Here is an 8,388-nt window from a genome sequence, read left to right as displayed (position 1 = left end):
TCTTTTTCTTTGCATCATGTGCTGATTGGGGAGGGTTTTTTGGAAGGGACATCCTGCGTGACACTGCAGTGCCACTCCTAGATGGGCCCGGTGTTTGTGTCGGCCACTAGGGTCGCTAATCTTACTCACACAGCTACCTCATTGCGCCTCTTTTTTTCTTTGCGTCATGTGCTGTTTGGGGAGGGTTTTTTGGAAGGGACATCCTGCGTGACACTGCAGTGCCACTCCTAGATGTGCCCGGTGTTTGTGTCGGCCACTAGGGTCGCTAATCTTACTCACACAGTCAGCTACCTCATTGCGCCTCTTTTTTTCTTTGCGTCATGTGCTGTTTGGGGAGGGTTTTTTGGAAGGGCCATCCTGCGTGACACTGCAGTGCCACTCCTAGATGGGCCCGGTGTTTGTGTCGGCCACTAGGGTCGCTAATCTTACTCACACAGCTACCTCATTGCGCCTCTTTTTTTCTTTGCGTCATGTGCTGTTTGGGGAGGGTTTTTTGGAAGGGACATCCTGCGTGACACTGCAGTGCCACTCCTAGATGGGCCCGGTGTTTGTGTCGGCCACTAGGGTCGCTTATCTTACTCACACAGCGACCTCGGTGCAAATTTTAGGACTAAAAATAATATTGTGAGGTGTGAGGTATTCAGAATAGACTGAAAATGAGTGTAAATTATGGTTTTTGAGGTTAATAATACTTTGGGATCAAAATGACCCCCAAATTCTATGATTTAAGCTGTTTTTTAGTGTTTTTGGAAAAAAACACCCGAATCCAAAACACACCCGAATCCGACAAAAATAATTCGGTGAGGTTTTGCCAAAACGCGTTCGAACCCAAAACACGGCCGCGGAACCGAACCCAAAACCAAAACACAAAACCCGAAAAATTTCAGGCGCTCATCTCTACCTGATAGGCTCGCTTGCTAATGCACCATAATCACATTTCTTTACTAGTAGTTTCAGTCTTGCAGTATATGACTGGATACTCTGAGAGAGTTAAAAGCATGTGCATCCAATTATAACATTTTTCACTGGTAAGCATTATCTTATAAAACTTCTTTATTAGTGTGTTTGGATCCCCTTGATCCTGCCCCCCACCCCTTCCATGGTCTAAAACCAGAAAATCTATGTGTTGGAGATCTTGTGTCATCACAGCCAGACTTCTGACACCATGTATAGTGGGATGTGTGAAAATCACCACAGGACTCTGGAGAGCTGCAGAAGTGTGACTTTTAAAGCTGCAGACATGTTGAATAATGGCTGCAGAGACACTCCCTGTATAACAAGTGGATGGCAATAATGCAACTTCTACCTACAGTGTACATCCTACATAATAAAATGCTAACACTGCTCCTCACCTCTATGGGGGGTATTCAAGTGTTTAGCGCACCAGCGGCCACTAGATGGTGCCCGATGGAGCAATTCAAGTGTTGCTCCATTCAGGTGTGCACAGCCACCAGCACTGACATTACTGTTATTTTGTTCTGTCATTTTGACAGGTTGGTAACTAGTCTATATTATCCTGTGCCTCCTGTACGTAACTTTACATACCAAAATTACCTATTGCGGTGAAAACGGGATGCTGGGCATTGAAAATAAAGGTTTAAAATGATCTCACTAAAACTAAACCCTTCATTGCAGAGGGTTTTTGATGCCCTGTGCTAAGCCCTTTTTTATTGTTTGACTCATCACATTCCAACTTCATTATCACTATTTGTTTTAGGCACTATGGTGGTCATTCCGAGTTGTTCGCTCGCTAGCTGCTTTTAGCAGCATTGCAAACGCTAGGCCGCCGCCCTCTGGGAGTGTATCTTAGCTTAGCAGAATAGCAAACGAAAGACTAGCAGAACTGCTACTAAATATTTCTCTGACGTCCTAGTGGATGCTGGGAACTCCGTAAGGACCATGGGGAATAGACGGGCTCCGCAGGAGACTGGGCACTCTAAAGAAAAGATTAGGTACTATCTGGTGTGCACTGGCTCCTCCCTCTATGCCCCTCCTCCAGACCTCAGTTAGAATCTGTGCCCGGCCAGAGCTGGGTGCTACTAGTGGGCTCTCCTGAGCTTGCTAGTAAAGAAAGTATTTGTTAGGTTTTTTATTTTCAGTGAGCTTCTGCTGGCAACAGACTCACTGCTACGTGGGACTAAGGGGAGAGAAGCAAACCTACCTGCTTGCAGCTAGCTTGTGCTTCTTAGGCTACTGGACACCATTAGCTCCAGAGGGTTCGAACACAGGCACCTGTCCTCGATCGTCCGTTCCCGGAGCCGCGCCGCCGTCCCCCTCGCAGAGCCAGAAGAACAGAAGCTTGAAGACGACGAAATCGGCGGCTGAAGACTCCTGTCTTCATTAAGGTAGCGCTCAGCACCGCAGCTGTGCGCCATTGCTCCCAGCACACTTACACACTCCGGTCACTGTAGGGTGCAGGGCGCTGTGGGGGGGGGGGGCGCCCTGGGCTGCAATTGTGGTACCTTTTGGCATAAAAATACATATATACAGTCTGGCACTGTATATATGTAAAATCCCCCGCCATTTTTTTACACAGAAAGCGGGACAGAAGCCCGCCACTGAGGGGGCGGGGCCTTCTTCCTCAGCACACCAGCTCCATTTTTTCTTCACAGCTCCGCTGGAAGCAGCTCCCCAGGCTCTCCCCTGCAGTATCCAGGTACAAGACGGGTTAAAAAGAGAGAGGGGGGGGGGGGGGCACATAGATTTAGGCGCAAATAAGACTTATAAAGCAGCTATTGGGTAAATCACTTATTGTCAGTGAAAATCCCTGTGTTATATAGCGCTGTGGTGTGTGCTGGCATACTCTCTCTCTGTCTCCCCAAAGGACTTTGTGGGGTCCTGTCCTCAGTCTGAGCATTCCCTGTGTGTGTGTGTGCGGTGTGTCGGTACGGCTGTGTCGACATGTTTGATGAGGAGGGTTACGTGGAGGCGGAGCAAGGGCAGATAAGTGTGGTGTCACCCCCGTCGGGGCCGACACCTGATTGGATGGATATGTGGAAGGTCTTAAACGACAATGTAAGCTCCTTACATAAAAGGTTTGATGACGCTGCAGCCTTGGGACAGCCGGGGTCTCAGCCCGCGCCTGCCCAGGCGACTCAAAAACCGTCAGGGGCTCATAAACGCCCTATATCTCAGATGGTTGACACAGATGTCGACACGGAGTCCGACTCCAGCGTCGACGATGATGAGGCACATTTACAGTCTAAAATGACCAAAGCCATCCGATACATGATTGTTGCAATGAAAGATGTATTACACATTTCTGAGATTAACCCTGTTAATACCAAGAGGGTTTATATGTTTGGGGAGAAAAAGCAGCCAGTGACTTTCCCCCCATCTGATGAATTAAATGAGTTGTGTGAAGAAGCGTGGAGTTCCCCTGATAAGAAATTAGTGATTTCTAAGAGGTTACTGATGGCGTACCCTTTCCCACCAACGGACAGGTTACGTTGGGAAACATCCCCTAGGGTGGACAAGGCGCTGACATGCTTATCTAAAAAGGTGGCCCTGCCGTCTCAGGATACGGCCGCCCTAAAGGAGCCTGCGGATAGAAAGCAGGAAGCTATCCTGAAGTCAGTGTATAGACCTGCTATTGCTTCAGCCTGGATGTGTAGTGCTGTAGCAGCGTGGACAGATACTCTGTTAGACGACATAGATTCCGTCGACAGAGATACTGTTTTGCTAACCCTGGGCCATATCAAAGACGTCGTCTTATATATGCGGGATGCTCAGAGGGACATTTGCCTGCTGGGCTCTAGAATTAATGCTATGTCCATTTCTGCCAGGAGGGTCTTATGGACTCGGCAATGGACAGGAGATGCTGATTCTAAAAAACACATGGAGGTTTTGCCTTATAAGGGTGAGGAATTGTTTGGGGACGGTCTGTCGGACCTCGTGTCTACAGCGACAGCTGGAAAGTCGACTTTCTTGCCTCAGGTTTCCTCACAGCCTAAGAAAGCACCGTATTATCAAATGCAGTCCTTTCATTCCCAAAAAGGCAAGAGAGTCAGGGGCGCATCCTTTCTTGCCAGAGGCAAGGGTAGAGGTAAAAAGCTGCACCATGCAGCCAGTTCCCAGGAACAAAAGTCCTCCCCTGCTTCCACTAAGTCCACCGCATGACGTTGGGGCTCCACAGGCGGAGCCAGGTGCGGTGGGGGCGCGTCTCTGAAACTTCAGCAGCCAGTGGGTTCGCTCACAGGTGGATCTCTGGGCTATACAAATTGTATCTCAGGGATACAAGCTGGAATTCGAAGCGACCCCCCCCCCCCCCCTGCCGTTACCTCAAATCAGCCTTGTCAGCTTCCCCCATGGAAAGGGAGGTAGTGCTGGCGACAATTCCCAAGCTGTACCTCCAGCAAGTGATTGTCAGGGTCCCCCTCCTTCAACAGGGAAGGGGTTACTATTCCACAATGTTTGTGGTACCGAAACCGTACGGTTCGGTGAGACCCATTCTGAATTTAAAATCCTTGAACACTTATATAAAGAAATTCAAGTTCAAAATGGAATCGCTCAGAGCGGTTATTGCAAGCCTGGAAGAGGGGGATTTTATGGTGTCGCTGGACATCAAAGATGCTTACTTGCATGTCCCCATTTATCCACCTCACCAGGAGTACCTCAGATTTGTGGCACAGGACTGTCATTACCAATTCCAGACGTTGCCGTTTGGCCTGTCCACGGCACCGAGAATATTTACCAAGGTAATGGCCGAAATGATGATACTCCTTCGGCAGAAGGGAGTTATAATTATCCCGTACTTGGACGATCTCCTCATAAAGGCGAGGTCCAGGGAGCAGTTGTTGATCAGCGTAGCACTCTCTCAGGAAGTGTTGCAACAGCACGGCTGGATTCTGAATGTTCCAAAGTCGCAGCTGATTCCTACGATGCGTCTGCTTTTCCTGGGTATGATTCTGGACACAGAACAGAAGAAGGTGTTTCTCCCGGTGGAGAAGGCCCAGGAATTAGCATCTCTGGTCAGGGACCTCCTGAAACCAAAACAGGTATCGGTGCATCACTGAACGCGAGTCCTGGGAAAGATGGTGGCTTCATACGAAGCCATTCCCTTCGGCAGGTTCCATGCGAGGATCTTTCAGTGGGATCTGTTGGACAAGTGGTCCGGATCGCATCTTCAGATGCATCGGCTGATCACCCTGTCCCCAAGGGCCAGGGTGTCTCTTCTATGGTGGCTGCAGAGTGCTCACCTTCTCGAGGGCCGCAGGTTCGGCATACAGGACTGGGTCCTGGTGACCACAGATGCAAGCCTCCAAGGGTGGGGGGCAGTCACTCAGGGAAGAAACTTCCAAGGGCTATGGTCAAGTCTGGAGACTTCTCTACACATAAATATACTGGAACTAAGGGCCATTTACAACACCCTGAGTCAAGCAGAGCCCCTGCTTCGAAACCGGACAGTGCTGATTCAGTCAGACAACATCACGGCGGTCGCCCATGTAAACCACCAGGGCGGCACAAGAAGCAGGATGGCAATGGCGGAAGCAACAAAGATTCTTCGATGGGCGGAGAATCACGTGCAAGCACTGTCAGCAGTGTTCATTCCGGGAGTGGACAACTGGGAAGCAGACTTCCTCAGCAGACACGACCTCCACCCGGGAGAGTGGGGACTTCATCAAGAAGTCTTCCAACTAATTGCAAACCGATGGGAACTGCCACAGGTGGACATGATGGCGTCCCGCCTCAACAAAAAGCAGAGGACCCATGGCCTCTGCCTCTCAGACAGGACCTGCTGCAACAAGGGCCCTGTCTGTTCCAAGACTTACCGCGGCTGCGTTTGACGGCATGGCGGTTGAACGCCGGATCCTAGCGGAAAAAGGCATTCCGGATGAAGTTATTCCTACGCTGATAAAGGCTAGGAAAGACGTGACAGCAAAGCATTATCACCGTATATGGCGAAAATATGTTGCTTGGTGTGAGGCCAGGAAGGCACCTACAGAGGAATTCCAGCTGGGTCGTTTCCTGCACTTCCTACAGTCAGGGGTGACTATGGGCCTAAAATTGGGGTCCATTAAGGTCCAGATTTCGGCCCTCTCCATTTTCTTTAAAAAAGAACTGGCTTCACTGCCTGAGGTTCAGACGTTTGTTAAGGGAGTGCTGCATATTCAGCCCCCTTTTGTGCCACCAGTGGCACCCTGGGATCTTAACGTTGTGTTAGATTTCCTGAAATCCCACTGGTTTGAGCCACTTACGACCGTGGAACTAAAGTATCTCACGTGGAAAGTGGTCATGCTGTTGGCCTTAGCTTCGGCTAGGCGTGTGTCGGAATTGGCGGCTTTGTCATGTAAAAGCCCATATCTGATCTTCCATATGGACAGAGCAGAATTCGTCCCCAATTTCTCCCAAAGGTGGTGTCATCGTTTCATTTGAACCAACCTATCGTGGTGCCTGCGGCTACTCGGGACTTGGAGGACTCTCCATAAAACAGCTTAAATTCACCACAACTGACCTATGAATCATCATAAATATCCAAGGACTTACCTTTAACTTGTACTACTCTACGCGGGCATCTCATCAAAACCAACGGATTGCATTCCTGCGCTGAGATACACACTGGATTGAATCCTGGACTGAATCCTCTGCAAACCTCCACTGAGAAATCCTTCAGTTTAGCAGCTGCTGCACTCTGCATTGGACATCACCCAGATAAGGTACTGTGGATTACAACCTATCTTTGGCTACATCTAGCCCCTCACTTAGACATCATCCACCTCTGTTCTCTGAGCAACAAATAACTGACTTATTGCATCAATCTACTAATATCAGTATATTCAGGCTCTGAATTGCTGAAGGCTCAGTGTTTCAACTCAGGATCCATTTCCCAGGACATGTTATCACTTCCCCCCACACAAGAAACCTACTTCAAAGGCCTCTCACACTGAGACTTTTCACACCTACACAGTAGGAATTGGCTTCTAACACCTTCCCAAAAGACTGCCTATCCTAGGATAATTGATTAAATCAGCAGTTATTTTATTTATCACTTGCTTCAAATATACCCAATAGGTTATAGCAATAACTTTGTTCATAAACCCATTACAATTTTGGATCAAATACCGAATTGGGGGAAAACAAAACACAAAAAGGAAGAAAAAAACAAAAACAAAAAAAAACACTGCTTTCTCTCTCATCATCATATGCAGCTCAAACTTATAGTAATCTGTCATTGATGACCAAATGTATACGTATTGCTCCAGCTTCATTCTTTCACTCCGCCCACCACGTTCTGCAGTTCCTATCACACCATCACAGGCTTCTATTCTGCAATCCCTTGGCATTTTAAAAAGAAAACACAGGCGCATTCGTGGGAAGCGAGCAGGCAGGAAACTTATTTCCCCCGGTAACCATCTACGTCCTTTGCCCACCTGCTCACCCCCATACTCAAAGAACAATCAAATAGAAGTAATACCCAAAAGACGGCCCTATGTTTGGAAGGACAGATTTGTCAACTCTCGCTTTGTGACCCCCATACCCAGAGCTCCTGCACTTAACATAAAGAAAACTGAAGGCCCTCTGGTATGCCCAATCAGGTCAGTCCTTTGTAATGCCAGATCTATAAGAAACAAGACTGCAACAATTGCTGACCTTATTGAATCTGCAGATCTAGCCTGTATTACAGAGACCTGGCTAGACGAAAATGCAGCACCTATATTGGAGGCTGCGGTACCAACAAACTACTCTGTCATCCACAACCCAAGGCTGGACCGCAGGGGTGGCGGGGTGGCTATCTGCTTCAAAAAAGAACTTAAACTTAGGGTCCACCCTATTGAAATTACTCGCTCATTTGAGTGCATTGCTGCCCAGAGTTCGACGGGATTAGGTTTCAGAGTACTTCTCATCTACCGGCCACCTGGAGATGGAAAGATATTTCTACAAGAAATTGCAGACACTGTTGTTGGCCTGGTTCTGGAACATCAAAGATGGCTCATCCTCGGGGATTTCAATGCATGGGTGGATGATGAGCTCTCACGCCTTGGCCAAGACCTCCTGTGCACAATGAATGGTCTGGGCTTCACACAGATCATTCCCTCTGCCACACATAAAAGTGGTCACACTCTTGATCTTGTCTTTCAGATTGGATTAGAAGTCACTGACCTAAAAATAAACCCAGTCATCTGGTCAGACCACTACTCCCTCTGGTTCTCAGTTGCAACCCCTCAAATAAGATCTCTGCCCGTGGAGTTGACCAGGTACCGTCCAAGGAGGGGTATGACTCCCCAGGCTCTTGCAGCAAATCTGGATCTCTCTGCTATACTGGGTGCCTGTGAAGATCCCTGTTCCCTAGTCCGTTATTATAATAGGGATGTTATGGCTGTAATTGATATTATCGCCCCTGTGCGTATAAGACCTCATAAACCACAGCGTCAAGCTCCATGGTTCGAC

This window comes from Pseudophryne corroboree, chromosome 2 (assembly GCF_028390025.1).
Source record: "Pseudophryne corroboree isolate aPseCor3 chromosome 2, aPseCor3.hap2, whole genome shotgun sequence".
Taxonomy (NCBI): Eukaryota; Metazoa; Chordata; class Amphibia; order Anura; family Myobatrachidae; genus Pseudophryne; species Pseudophryne corroboree.
The sequence above is the reverse complement of the archived record's forward strand: the minus strand, read 5'-3'. Positions refer to the sequence as shown.